The following is a 15,509-nucleotide window of genomic DNA, read 5'->3' on the forward strand; positions in this document are numbered from 1 at the left end:
CCTCCTCTCCCTTCCTCTTCTCTCACTCTCTGTTGGAACAGTCCCATTTCTCCTTAAATCCTTCTTGCTGTCCCATTCTCCCGGATGCAGTCTATGTCTTCTCTCTGGGGCCTGGGCCCTAGCAGCAGCAACATTGGCAGACAAATCCCTGGCCCCTTTGGTTGGTGACTCAAGAGGGACAGGCGTTTGAAAGCCCTGACTGGGTCACTTCCTGAGCACCTCCTCTGCTCTGGGCTAGAACTCATCCCTGCTCACAAAAACACCCCAAGACCTGAGGAGGTGGGGAGAGGCAGTTGGGGATGCTGGAAGTGGTGTCCGAAACTCCGTGGGTCCCATCTTTGCCAAAGATATCACAGCTGACCACCGGCAAGATCCTGCTCTCTCTGAGCTCCCAGCCTGTAAAATGTGGAAGCTGGTACAGGAGCCCCAGGGGAGCAAGGTGGAGAAAGGCTGCCACCCTGAACAGAAGTGTGTGGGCACAAATCTGATTGCTCCACTACACTTGTGAGCTTCTCAACAATAACTACCACAATTGAGAATGTCCTTGTGTCAGGCATTATCCTAACACTTTATACATATTACTTAATTTATTTTCCTCTTAAGAACTCTATGAGGCAGGTACTGTTATTACTCCCATTTAACAGATAAGGAAATGGAGGCACAAAGCAGTAGACTAGCCCAAGTTCACATAGTTGGTAAAACTGCAGAGCTGGGATTTGAATCCAAGCAGTCTGGCTGCAACCAGTACATAATATTGACTCTCTCTTAAGGTCCTTCAAGTCCTTATGGGGAATGACCTTGGATTGGAATATTCTTTCTGATACCCCAAGGCATTAGAAAGGCAAAGCCCAGCCTCCAGGGAGCAGCTTCTCTGTTTCAGGCCAGCGAGACATGGAATTCCAACAGCAGCAGTAGAGCTGGTAGTAGTGAACGCAGAAATGCTCCTGAACTGCAAGAGTGCAGTGTGTGCTTCTCCTAGTGTCCCCACCCTGGCCCTGGAATCTAGCATGTGATCCAGGAATCCCAGGTGAGCAGGGGAAGGAAGAAGGCAAGGGGCAGTTGGTGAGGCAGGATATATTGTTCTGGTTCTAGCTCTTTAAATCAGGCAGGATCATCCATGAATCATCTCAGGGCCTGTGACTGCTTCTGAACTGCCAGTGATAACCCATCTTCACCTGCTCCTAACACTTGAGACCCTGATCTTGATACTGCCCCTGCTCTTTAGGCTCGATGTTTACAACAATAGCAGCTGACATTGACTGAGTTGCTTCACTATGTACCAGACTCTCTGCCAAGACCTTTATCTGCATCATCTCAGTTCCAGAGATGACCACTGCCAAGGGTGATATTAAAAATATCTAACAACTCTTGCCCTGGCCAGGTGGCTCATTTGGTTGGAGCGTCATCCCATGCACCAAAAGGTTTCAGGTTCTGTTACTGGTCAGGGCACATACCTAAGTTTTGGGTTCAGTCCCCAGCAGGGGCATATAAGGGAGGCAGCCAATCGATGTTTCTCCCCCCCGCCATTTCCCTTCCTCTCTCTCTAAAATCAATAAAAATATTCTTGAGTGAGGATTAAAAAATATGTACATATAACAATTCTCTCCAGATATGAGCATTACCAATGCCCGATGCCCTGCTTTAGTGCTAGATCAAGAACTTAGTAGGTTTCTGTTCTGCCAAGAGTTAATACTTGGGTTACTGGATCAGGGGTGGCTAAGCTAGGGAGGTAGGGGCCCACAGGCTACTGCTAACTATTTACCAGTCACTTTGGAAGGTATTTTGATATCTTAACACAGTCAGCTGTATGAGTGCATAGGGACTGAATTTCAGCCCTGGTGTCGTTACTTTATTTCATCGCAGTACACGGAGCTCAGAGAGGTTAGACGACTTGCCCATTGTAACACAGCCAGTTAGCCACAAAGTTGGGATGGCAACCTGAGCCTGACTCCAGAGCCCACACTTTTAACTGTGACTGACCTGTGTTCCTGAGAAGGGGCAGTGTCCAGAACAGAGCTGAGGTTTCCACTTTTCTGCAGCTAGAGGCTGAGCCAGAGTAATGAATTTAAATTCTGGAGCTTTATTGGGCCTTGTTGTTCTCAGGCTTGGAGCCTTGGCAACACTTGTTCCACATTGTTGAAGGATCGGGCACTGCAGAGTGAGGTCAGAGCAAGCTGCATGGAAGAAGAAACAGCATGGTTGTGTGGATGGCCCTAAAACAGGGCGAGAGGGAATTGAGCCCAGCAGGGTTTTCGGTGAGAGCAGAGGTCTGTAGTCAGTGGTCACTTCAACTGGCTTCACGGAAGGGCTAGCATTCCTCCTCTTCTTGGTCACTAACAGTGCCTTTGTGATGGATAATGCCCTCTTGATTCCCTCCCTGGGTTTCCTCAGCCTTGGCTAGTGCAGCCTGGTGACAGCTGGAATTCCCCTGGGTCCTAGATATTTCACAGTCTTCTTTGTGTCTGGGAGACAGTGAGAATACCAGCTTTGGTCTCCTTCCCTTTTTTCTATTAGCTAAGCAGGATTTTCTTTAACTTTCCAAAATAGAAATTTCTTTACTATCTTTTTTTTTTCTTTTTTCTTTCTTTCTTTCTTTTTCTTTTTTTTTTTGCGGGAGGGCGGTCTGGTTAATACATGGTGGCTAAAAAAAAAAAAATGATACAGAGAGTAGAAGTCCCCCATAATTCCTCCCTTGAGCTTTACTAACAGGGGCCTGTGTCTTCACCTGCCCTGCCTTCCTGCTGCCCAAGCCCTATAGTGTAGTGGGAAAAGTGCACAGACTCTGGAGCCAAGCTGCCTGGGTTTGCATCCCAGCTCATCACTTAGCAGCTGTGTGACCACAGGCAGGTTACTTTACCTCTCTGTGTCTTAATTTCATCATCTGCAAAAGAAGGATAATAATAACAGTATCTATTTCAAGAGGCTACTCTGAGGATTAAAATGAGTTGATATATGCAAAGTGCTTAGAACAGATTTCTCTTTGGGGAATTACCCAGCCTGGTTTGTGTATAGTCTCGGGGGACTATCAGTCCAGGTGTCCTGCCTTCCTGTGAGCAAGGATTGGGCATGAGGCTCACATAAGGCTCAGTGGACTCCCTCTTTCTCTCCTTCTTGCCTAAGCTAATCTGAATCTTGGGTAAAGTGACCTAGGGTAGTAGATGGTTAGCACTGGTTTATTATTATAGGGCAGTGCCCTGATGCCACTGTTCGTTCATTCCCACTGTCTGAATTCCCAGGGAGCACTTGGGTACATGTCCTTTCCAAAACCTGCTTCTTCTGCTTTCTCTTTGGTTCTGTGAGCCACTGCACATCTCTCCACACTAAATTTTCTTTTCTTTCTTTCTTTCTTCTTTCTTTCTCTCCCTAAGATATCTAAAGGTGACTTCTGATTGCTTGTAGAAAACACATATGAAATTGACATATTTCTATATCATTTATGACTCTTGGTTGCAAGTGACAGAAAAATCTAGCCCACATGAGTTAAGCAAGAAGAGGATGTAGTGGCTCTAATAAGGGAAAACCCCAGGAGTAGATTGGCCTTCAGGGATGGCTGAATTCAGGAGCTTAAACAATGAGATTGACATGTGACCTCTTTCCAGGTCTTTGTTCCACATAAAGGCAAGATATCTGCCAGCATCTGCAGGCCAACATACTCTCAGGTTAGAGTCCCGCAGAGAAGAAGAGAGCTTCTCTTCCCCAGAGCAGCTAGTCAACATCCTTCGCTGGTTCTCTTTGTCCTGATGTGGGATCCATGCTAAGCTCAGAATCAGTCGCTAATGACAGAGAGATGCAGTGCTCTGATTGGCCAGGGCTGAGTCACTTATCTATCCCTAGAACCGACAGATAAGGTCAACTCCTCCCAAAGAATGTGCACCCAGGGTAGGAAAGCTGGGTCTTCCTACCAAGGACAGCAGAAGTTCCTAAAATATAAAAATACTACAAGTGTACTTATCTGGGTGCTGATGGGAACAAGCAGATGGCACTCAGGTAACTGAAGATAGGTAGAGAGAGAACTGTTTACACAGACATGGGCAGGGCTGAGAGAAATCCACAAGGTGTGGTGGAGCACCATGGGGCCAGCACCAGAGGAGACTAGGCCTCAAAGGGCCAGCGGAGGGAGCAGAGCTGTCGTGGGAGAGAGCCTTCCAGTGGGGGCCCTGGGCACAGCCATTGCCAAGGCATGGCCTGGTAGAGAGACACTGAGGGTGAGCGGAATAAATATCTTGACTTCCTTCTATACCCATGTGCCTTTGTCCTACGTGGGTTTTCCATTAGATAAATCCAACAGGAAGCCGGAGGATAAAGAAATGCAGATGATGTAGTTCACAAGTCAGCCTCACGGGGGCAGCACAGAGAGGGTAGAGAGTGGAGACAAGCAGAGAACAAACTTAATGGGAATAGATAATTGTCTGTACTTACACACCTACGGATGTATCTATTTCAAAGAGTTAGTCCGAACTCTACCCATCTATCTATACAGATATATACACCCACATTACATTGTACATATGTATATCAGAGATCTATCTATTCTAAGTACATAGACTTTCAAGTTAGCTCTTGGACAAGTTACTTAACCTCTCTGCAATTCAGTTGCCTAGTCTGTCAATGGGAATAAGAAAAAGAGCTACTGTTATGTGAGGATAAGGTGCTTAGCAGAGTGCCTGGCACAAGTAGCACTATATTCACACAAATACATAAATCATGGTTAAGATGCTATATTAGTTGGGGCAAAGGCTAAGCTGCTGTAACAAATAGATACAAACATACAATAACTCAAGTGCAATAGAAGCCTATTTCTTGTTTAAGTACAGTCCAGGGTTGGTGGCAGGTTGATGGGTGGCTCTGCTTCTTACAGGGATTTGGGACCGGGGCTCCTTCTACCTTGTGGTTCTACCATCCGCTACGGTCTCCAGCCAGTGAAAAAAGAAAGAGACAGTGGAGGAAGCAGCTCACACCACTTCCTTTCACATTCCAGAGAAAACAAAAGTCATTCTGGTATTTCAAAGAGGGAATTCAGTACAAGAGATTGGACACAAAAGTGTTAGAAGGGCTAGAGAAACAAAACACGGGGAGGTTACCCAGATACTTCTGATTGGAGGAAGGCACTACCACCCCTAGGCTGGAGGGGCAAAAGGGGAAACGATGCCATCCAGAGCCCATGCTCATTGCATTGCTAAGTCAATTGGAGCACCTGCTGCCCCCACGAGAATCACCACCACTGCCACCCTGCAGGAAGCCAGGAGCTCCCATCTTGCTGCAGTCTGGAAGTCTGAAGTCACATGGGGCTGTTGCTGGCACTGCCAGAGCTAGAGTTCATGAGTGCCATGCTGCTGGGGTTGCTGTAGTGCCTGCTGCAGCTGCCACCTCTGGAAGAGCACTGCCTGAGCAGCAACCCAGGAGCCTGCACTCACCCGCCATTTCTGCTCCTACCACTCCTGGAAAAAGGAGAAACAGGTTTTCCCTCTGCCTTCCAAAGTCCCACCAGTGCCTCCCAAGGGCAAAACCTAATGGAAAGCCAGTGGACAAAGAAATCTAAGAAAGGCTTCCAGCCTCTTGCTATACAGAGAAGAGCACATTGGGATGAGAACAGAGTTGTGAGCAAGCCACTAAGTGACAGGACCTGTAAATTCAGAGTACTGAAGGTTGTCGTTTCAGCCATGTTTCTGCAGTGTTTGCTGAGAGAGGCTCAGCTTCAGAACTAGCCCAGGAGTCTCTCTGTCTTCCCACTAGATTCCCATAAAGAGGGCGGAGACCAGAGGAATACCATGACTGTAAAGAGGATACACTGTTCTCACCCCTCTTTCCTTGCGGGTGAATTCAAATAGTTCCCTTCCCTGAAGCTCTTCCTCAAGCCCCAAAGAATTAGCTCATGAAGTTTTGGGGGATCCTCCTGAAGGGGAATCTGACTCCTATTTCCCAGTTCTATCTCCACTGACCCATAGGTGTGCCAATCTGCCTCAGTGCTGCCGTAGCAGAGGTGGGACAAGGTAGGAAAAAGCACTGGCAAGAAAACATGTGGTGGCGACACCAGCTGGAGGGAGGGTAAAGAGTGTGCTCTCGAGCAGTCGATTCCTGAGAATTGCAGAAGATCCTGCAGCCCAGCGCTGACCAACAGAACTTAGTGCATGATTGAAATATTCTGTATCCAGGCAACCCCCCAAAGTAGCTACTAGTCACTTATGGCGAGCGATAGCTACTGTGCACAAAGAAGTGAATTTTAAATTTTTATTTAACTTTAATTTAGATAATCACCTATAAGTTGTGCTTATTAGACTGGACAGTCCATGTTAAGACCTTGAAGTCGGGGGTAAAGAGGCTAGATAAGATTGGGAGCTGTAGGCTTGCTGGGACCACAGCACAGAAACATGGCGTGCTGTCAACTGGGGGTCCGAAAAGAAGTGAGTGTGTGTGTGTGTGTGTGTGTGTGTGTTTCCAGAGACCATCGCTATCTAGGAGTATGGCTTGGGATCTGGCATCTCACCAGCAAGGCCTGTAGGATGTCACTGCTGGCTCTGAGTCAACAGACAAGCAACTGATTCGTGGTGGCAAGGCTGAAATTCAACCACTACATACCAGAACAACCAATTGTTAAAATTAATACATTTCATATCAGTTGGTAAATAGACATTTTCCCGAGTGCTTCCTGTCATCCCAAGCACCCTGCCCCCATGCTTAGGACTTTTGAACCATCAAATGGAGCAGCCACAGCCCCCTACCTCTGGCCTGGCATAGCAGGGATGCTCAGCTGCTGAGCACATGCATACCCACACACACCCTGGAATGCCTATCGGTTCTGAAGACTTCTGAGGGCCTGTGGGAATAAGGAGCAGATCAAGGCACATAGCAGCCAGCCTGGCGGTTAGATGAAGTAAGTGAGCCACCACGGAGGCCTCAGGGCCTCAGTCGGTGCTTGTGGAAACCCCCTGGCTCCAGTTGGGCAAATCAGATGTCGTCTGCTGGGAATTCAGAGTTTGAATGGAGAGCACAGAAGTCTCAGTGTCGTTAGAGCAGAAGCACGTTGATGGTAGTGCTCTAGGAAGAAAGTCCTATAACCTCCTGCTGTGGGGGCTCTAGGCCTGCCCTTCTGTGACAATTTCTTGGCTCTTCAACCCTGTCTTGGAATCCATGAGCTACCCCATGACCTTTCTAATGTCATCCCCTGCTCTCCCCACCTACCCCACCCCCTTCTCCCTTAAATTAGCTAGAACTGTCTTCTATGGCTTGCAGCTAAACAACTCAACGAATAAACGCTGTTTAAGTGCAGACAGGAGGTGCAGTGAGAGGCAGGTGCCAGCAGAGGGCAGGGTGGTCACACTTTGAAGGGCCTTTGGGTGGCCCCAAAGGTTCTGGAAGCCCTTGAAGGAAGATGGGTAGAAGAGCTAGACAGCGTGGAGAAGGCTCTTCCTCGCAGTATTTCATCCCAGCCAGGGCAGGAAAGGCACACAAGGAGACGGCGAGATGGAAAGCCAGAGCCTTGTTCCAATCATAGCTACTCATTCACTTCACTCACTCGGGCCAGTCCCCTAACCTCTCTGGTTTCCTCGTTTGTAAAACTGGGATAAAATTAGAACCGACTTTACAATATTGTTGTGAAGATTAAATGCAGCAATGCCTCTTAAGTTGTCGGGTGCATACACTGCTCACATAGTTTAGCTGTTATCATTGCTGGTTTCACTGAGCACATAATCAAAGGGCCAGAGATGACAGAGCCAGAAAATGAGAAAGTGGCAACAAAAGAGGACCTCTGGGCAGTGGTCACAGACTTAGATGCTTCCAGAGGACAGGGATGTTGTCGGAGAGCCCTTGGTGAAGAGAAGGAGGGGAAGGGATGGACGAAAGATTCTGAAGGCCGAGGTTGGTGGAACAATCTGAAAAAGGAAAACGGGGACACTTTCTCCTTTGAGGTGATAGGAAAGGAAATTAGGAAAAACACTGTAAAGTTGGGGGCAGACATGGAAGTCAAGAGGCTCCCCCCTAAGTGTGGGAATGGGGAGAGAGCAGTGGGAGGGCTCGGCCCTCTTCACCTTCACAACCCTCAGCCTCCTTTTGCATAGAAGTTCTGCATCTGTCTTCTTTCGGTTTGCGTTATTCATTCATTCATTTAATACATATTTATTGGATGCCTATTAAGTTGTCAGCTCTGGGAATACAAATACAAACAAGACTACATTAGCCTAGGTTCTCATGAAAAACAGAACCAAAAGGAGATCTGTATCTATATATAGATAGAGATATTTATTATAAGGAATGGTTCTTGCGACCATGGAGGCTGGGAAATCCCAAGATCTGCAGTCAGCAAGCTGGGGCCCCAGGAAAGCTGACGGTATAAGTTCCAGTCCCAGTCCCAGTCCAGTCCAAGTCCAGTCCAAGACCAATGTCCCAAATCAAAGATAGGTAGAGGGAGTGAATTCTCCCTTGCTTTTTTGTTCTACCCAGGCCTTAATGGATCAGATGAGCCGAACCCACAGTGGGAAGGGCAATCTTGCTACTGAATCCCCTGATTCGGATGTTAATCTCATCCAGAAACACCTTCACAGACACACCCGTAGTAAAGTTCTGGGCACCCCATGGCCCAGGCAAGTTGACACGTGAAATTAACCATCATAAAGACCAACACTGCAGCTCCTCTCTTGGAGTTTATAGTCAAAAAGGAGCAACAGCCACAAACAGTAAACCAATAACTATTGAACGACACCTTGTTGTTGGAACACAGTGTGAGAGAAACGCTGTAATCGAGTAAGGGGCACTGAACTGAATGGCACATTGGAGATGTGGGGGAGCACTGCCAAGAAGATGACATCTAAAGGATTGGAATGGCCAGCGGGGTGAAAGAAGAGAAGGAGGGTTCTGGGCTGAGGGACTACATGGACAGAGACCCCGAGGTGAGGAAGAGTGGCTCCTCGCGGGGGCTCAGAGAAGGCCTCTGTGGCTAGAGAGAAGTGAGTTCGCCAAGAGAATACTGGCCGAGATTCCGGGTGGTATCCGAAGTGCCATCGGACTGTTTTGTGGCTGTGTGTGGGTAACATGAGTCACATTTTGAGGACTACGCAGGTTTCTGGGCAGAGACACTGGTGGAGGGGGCTGGGTGTGGAGGTTGGAGGGAGAGCTGGAGTGGCTGGGGGATGCACCAGAGTGCTGATGGAGGGGGTGAGCAGGTTAGGGTTGTTGGGAGAGTCTGCAGTCCTGCTCTCACAGCCTCCCACACCTATAACCTGAGGGTGACTGGGAGCCTGCCCCCCATCCTGGATATCAGGGATACCTAAGTGCCAGGTGGGAAGGTGCCTGTGCATTCGGGTGCTGGGGAGGGGGCCCATGAAAAAGAAGCAGTAAGCTTGTTCCTGGTAGACAACTTGTAGCCAGCCAGAGTTCTGGGGTCAAGTCCAGATTGGAGCTCCAGCTCCAGCTCTGGGGTGAGCATGTAGGAAGGGCAAGAGCGGGCTCAGGACAGGCCTGACTGGGATCCCAGCGGGTCTCGGCTGATAACCAGTGTCCTCTTTGAAGCAGGATGAATGATGGCCCTGGCTGGACCCTTCTGGTCCTTTTAATTTTTTTAAGATTTTATTTATTTATCTAGAGAGAGGAAAAGGGAGGGAAACATCGATGTGTGGGAGAAACATTGATCGGTTGCCTCTCTTACATCCCCAACTGGGGACCTGGCCCACAACCCAGGCATGTGCCCTGACCGGGAATCAAACTGACAATCTTTGGCTCTGCAGAACGACAGTCACCTCACTGAGCCATGCCAGTCAGGGCCACTTGCAGTCCTTTAGACATCCTCTCCTTTTGAAGGCACCCATTGAATTTCCACCCCCTTATCTGAGCACAGTGCCCTGTGCTTTTCTCTCACAGCGTAATACATCATAAACACTGACGAAAACGGGCATCCCAAAATAGCCACTTGATGTCAGGATGAAATGAGGCAATGTGTGACAAATACATAGCATGGGCACAGGGCAGGGGCTCAACAAATGGAAGCTGCTTCCCAGTGGCTAGAGAAAATTCTAGTTTCTGGCTAAGACTAGAGGGTAACAGGAGGCCGTGAGATCTGGGCTGGGTCTGCAGCGTCACTCACACGCTCCTCTGAGATAGAACTGGTTACTTCGGGCCACCGGTCCTACGAGTGGGGCTGGAGAACATGGCTCCAGGTCTGGAAGGCAGGGAGGGGGCCTGGGGCCAAAGAAGGGCGTGGCTCAAAGGGCCCTGGAGAATAGTACGCTGTCTCAGAATTGGAAACAGGATGACTACTAGAAATCCACATTTTGTGTACGCTAAGATTTGAGGATACTGACTTGTCCATCTTATTTATTCATTTTTTAAAGATTTTATTCATTCGTTGTTAGAGAGATGGGAAGAGAGGGAGAAAGGGAGACAGAGAAACATCAATTAGAGAGGGGAACATCGATTGGTTGTCTGTTGCACACACCCCAACCAGGGACCGAACCCACAACCCAGGCATGTGCCCTGACCAGGAATTGAACCCGAAACCTTTTGCTTCACAGGACAATGTCCAACCAACTGAGCCACACTGGTCAGGATGTCCACCTTATTTATTTTAAGGTCAGGGAAACCACAGGCCAAGAGGAGAAGTAAAAGCTGAGGAGCTCCGGTTGGGAGAGAAGGGATCCCCAGAAAAGTACCAACTCCAGTTATAAACTAAGTGTCATGGGGACATTGTGTACAGCATTGTGACTAGAGTTTATAAAACTGTGTTGCATATTTGAAAGTTGCTAAGAAAGTAAATTTTAAAAGTTCTCATCATGAGAAAAAAAATTCTGTAACTATGTGTGGTCACTTCCCAGTGCATACAAATATCGTCTCAGGTTGTACACCCAAGACTAGTGTAACGTTGTATGTCACTTATGCCTCATTAATATGCTTATATATGGATTTCTTTAAAAAGAAAGCACCCCCAATAAGGACACAGGGTTTGACTGCATAAGGAAAATGTTTTTTCTGTTTAAAAAGAACAAACAAAACACTCCTGCAATTTGAATTCTGAAAGGAGAATTTGCAGGTAGGAAAAGACCTCTAATGAAATCACCCAGTTCAGTCCCACCTTCCACCCCCACGGTGGCAGGCGCTGTGATGAACAGGACTGCTAAGCAGGTATGCCCCGTTGGGATTGGAACAGTTGCCTTGGCTGGTGTGGCTCAGTGGACTGAGTGCCGGCCTGCCAACAGAAAGGTTGCTGGTTCAATTCCCAGTCTACGGCACATGCTAGAGGCAACCGATTCTTGCACCTTCCATCCCTTCTTTCTAAAGGTAAATAAATGAAATCTTCAGTTGATGAAATATTGAAATACTGGCCTACTAGTAGGCAAACAGTAAGTAGCAATGGCAATAAATTGTACAGTTAATTATTTATAAATGTCAGTTATGATGCAAACTCACTAGTTCACTGGACGCCATCGTGAGCATTGATAAGTGGGCCCCCTCAGACAGCCACGTGTGAGGAGCACTGAGGGCCTGCCTGCTCCTTCGCCCACGGCTCTGCAGACAGCAGATACTGAGTTACTCGTTCTTTACGAAGCACCCTCTGCTTGGGAGTCGTTGGTTTATCTTTGTCCTCCACTTACTCGTGTGTTACTGCCTCTAAATAGTGTACCCTGTAGTTTGGCTGTATTGTTGGTGCATTATAACATTTGCGTAAGTAGTAAGTGGGCAGGGTTTCATTTTCATAAAAGACCCAGAACTGATAGAAACATTTTAAAGATGAATGCGCAGAATAAAGAGACAATGGTGTTGGGATAGTGTTTCTTTTAAATATCAGAAATGAAAACCTCCTGAATCTGGGGAGACATTTAAAAAATATATTAATAATTGAAGGTGCTTAGCTTGTAGGGCACTTGTACCGTTCAGAATGGCAATTATGTTTTGTTAAAGTTCATGGTTTGTATCAATTCGAGTTGGATCAGACAGGCAGAAACACTACAAATAATAGAGGAAAAGGAATGTATTGAGGGATTAGAACTCACGCAGTTGTAGGGATTCATTCAGGGAACAGTGCGGGGGGGGGGGGGGGGCAGCTTATCTCTGTTCCTCAGGTTCTGGGGATTCACCTGGGAAAATTTGACAGCTGAGAGCTAAAGTCACCGGGGGACGTCTTTACACACACGTCAGGTGCTTGATGCCGGTGTTGATGGGGACCTCACCTGTGGCTGTTGAGGTGTGGGCACGTGACTGAGACCTGGCCAATAGAATGCGAGTGGAAGTGATGTGTATCGCCTCCAGGCCTGGTGCACGCAAAGCTCCTGTGTGTGATCCCTTCTCTCCTCCATCTGTCCCCTCAATGGAGAAGACTTCACAGACCAAGAAGGAGGCAAAACCCTAAGGCAGAAGAAGTCAGCGTCTCTGGATGACTGCATAGAGCGAAGCCTTCGAGAAATAACTTTCTATTAAGTTACACTTTGGAGTTGTTTGTTACAGCAGCTAACGTTAATGGCCCTAACTAATAACCATCTTTGGTTATTAATGAAGCCGCAAATGCCTAGAGATTTTCACCTGGTAAGATCTGGAGTTGCAAACATCCATGGTGATTCTTCTGACCATCACAACTGTTCCATGTTTTTACAGTTACTCATGATGTTAAGGGTTGGTCTTGTAGCTCATATTACCTACAATGTGTTTAATGGAATTGTGATGATCTCATAAGCCCTTCTTGACTAGTGGTCATAACTCCTGAGGTCATTTTACTGGCTTTGTGTGAGAAAAAAAGAACTCCATTAACTTTCTATCACCAAGCTTCCAAACCACTCATGTCTGAATCCATCTCTCCTGGGCCCATGAAAATGGAGAAGTGCTCCTCTCCTACCTAAAGGCAGTCCAATAGCAATTTTATTTTCTTTTCCCTCTTAATCCCTTTAAACAACTTCATTCGGCGTACCCACGCCACATACGCTACCAGCTGTTAGTCACTGAGTAGCCGTCTCTGTTTATCAGATCATCTGTCGCGGTACCACGGGGCTCAAGTCAGCCTTATTTTACTTAGTAAGGGCCCCAAAGCACAAGAGTAGTATTGCTGGCAATTCTGATAGGCCAAAGAGAAGCCTGAAAGTGCTTCCTTTAAGTGAAAAAATATGTATGTATAGGGAAAAGGAGTATGTACAGGGTGGGCAATAGAAGGTTTACAGCTGTTTATATGGGAAAAGACACGCAGATTATGATTATAACAATACAAGAATAAACTATTGGAAGAACAGTTGGTCAAAAAAAAAAAGAAGAAGAAGAAGAAACTGTGTTTCATGTACTCACAACTGTAAACCTACTTTTGACCACCCCTGTATAGGGTTGGGTAGTATCCTGGGTCTCAGGCATCCATTGGCCATCTTGGAACATATCCCTTGCAGATAAGGGGGTGGGGGGGGGGACTACTGTAGTTGCTGCCTGCAAGATACCTTACTGTTCTCCTCTTGCCTTTCAGGTAGCCAGTCAATTATACCGAGGTAACAATGCTTTCGATTAAATTCTCTCTGCCCAGATAACTAGTGTGGTTTCTACCTCCTGGTCAGGCCCTTCCTGATACACACGCCTTCGTGTCCTTTGACTGGACCCCAGAGCCTGACATCTGCGTACTCAACACCAATAGCAACCACATTTTTCGAGGCTTTGCTCCCATTGCTCTACATGTATCATCTCATTTTATCACTAAAATAGACTTATGAGACAGAAACTGTTATCCCACATAAAAGAAAAGAGAAATAATGACATGCAGTGACTGTTACCCCGAACGTGCTGACAGCTCGGCGAGGACGCTCGATTCAACATGGAAGTTGGGACGTGTGGGGTTGGGTCTTCGGATTAAGTGTTGGGAAACAGCACTGAGAGCTAAAGCATGTAGGAAATAACACACAGGAGAGACAGGCCGCATGAAGTCTGACTCCAGGCCAAAGACCAGGGTGGGCCGATAAGGTCAAAAGGCAGAGTGTCCTCAGGAGAGGTGTTTGGCTGCTTTAAACAAGTCTTTAGCTTGTCGACCCAGGATTGTTTGGTTTGTCATGGAGCTTAGTCCCAATCCCATTGGTAGTTTTTTGGAATTTTATTGATTCAATAAGTCTGTTAGATTGAGTCCAAATAGTACAGCTCTCACAAATAAATACCAATTTCATCAGCAGGCTGAGTTGTGTTTTTGTTGTTGTTGTTTTCTTTTCTTTTCTTCTTGCCGATTCTGACTAGTTCTCCAGGAAGCAGTTACTTTAGTGCCTTCTTCTGGCGCCCTGTCCGATTTCTTTCATGCACTTTATCAGCAACACAGGCTCAGAGTCGCGCGGTAGTAATTCTATCTGTGTATGCTCAACACTCAAGGAAAACTTCCTTTACCATCTCATTTTTACCAACGAGGAACCTGGGCCACAGAGCAATTCAGTAACCTTCCTTCGGTCGCACAGCTGGCAGGTGACAGAGCCAGACTTCGGTAGGTGGGTCACTCACTGTTTATTAAAGATCCATTTCCCAGCGCCATCCTGCCCCATAGGTACTGGTATGGGCCAAGCCTTACTGGTCAAGTAGATTGACTTTAGAGTTTGTACATTCAACCACCTTGCTATAGTTATTTTATGGGAAAGAAATCGAAGGGAAGGGGAGAGACAGACAGACAGACAGACAGAGACTGAGAAAATAGTGTTGGTAAGATCTAGGTTAAAAATCTCAGATCTGCTTTATGCTACTATCGTGAATTAAGCAAGTTACTTAGCTTTTCTAAGGCTCAGTCTTACCACCTGTAAAGTGTGAAAATAATACACATCTAAATAGGTATTCGTTTACTCCATTTCAGGTTATGGTTTTTAAAATAGCATGCCAATTCATGATCCAAGATAGCCCCCTAGAGGTAAAAGTAAAATACGGACTCCATAACTAAGCTAAACACAATCCCCCAAAGCCTTTTTCCTCCCAAACTGGCCAGCCAAAAACTCAGTAGTTTCTGCAAATCCAATGGCCCAACTGGTCTTTAGTGTCTCCAATATCTTTGAATTTCAAGACCAGGCTTCCCTAAAGGGAACCAGGAAGGCTTGGCCCAGTCAGTTACTACAGGGCCAATGGCACCTACGAATTGATTCCCAGGAAAGGCAAGTTACCCCCCACCACTGCCAACACGCACACACACACACAGACAACACGCAGCTCACATAGCTTTACAAATAAGTTTCCCACATTTCAGAGAGACAGATTATCCCCTCTATTATGCAAACTACTTTAAATAACCAGAAAAAAAAGAAAAAGAAAAAGCTGATCAACTCATCTTACTAGGGTAACATAGGTTCACAATCCTTTACCTTCAGCATTGTGGGGTTTGGGAGATTAGGAAGATTATGCGGTGTGTGAGTTGTACATAACACCCCCAGACAACTGGACCAGCTTCCACAATCAAGTATGTTAATGTTTCTGCAGCAACATATACTAAGCAAGATAAATAAAAACTAGAAATAGCCACATATCAGTTTAGAGGACATTTTGCTGACAAAGGAGTATGCTTTAAACACACCTACTCCACCCCCTCAAAAAAACCCTAC

The sequence above is a fragment of the Desmodus rotundus genome, chromosome 3 (assembly GCF_022682495.2).
Source record: "Desmodus rotundus isolate HL8 chromosome 3, HLdesRot8A.1, whole genome shotgun sequence".
NCBI classification, from domain to species: Eukaryota; Metazoa; Chordata; class Mammalia; order Chiroptera; family Phyllostomidae; genus Desmodus; species Desmodus rotundus.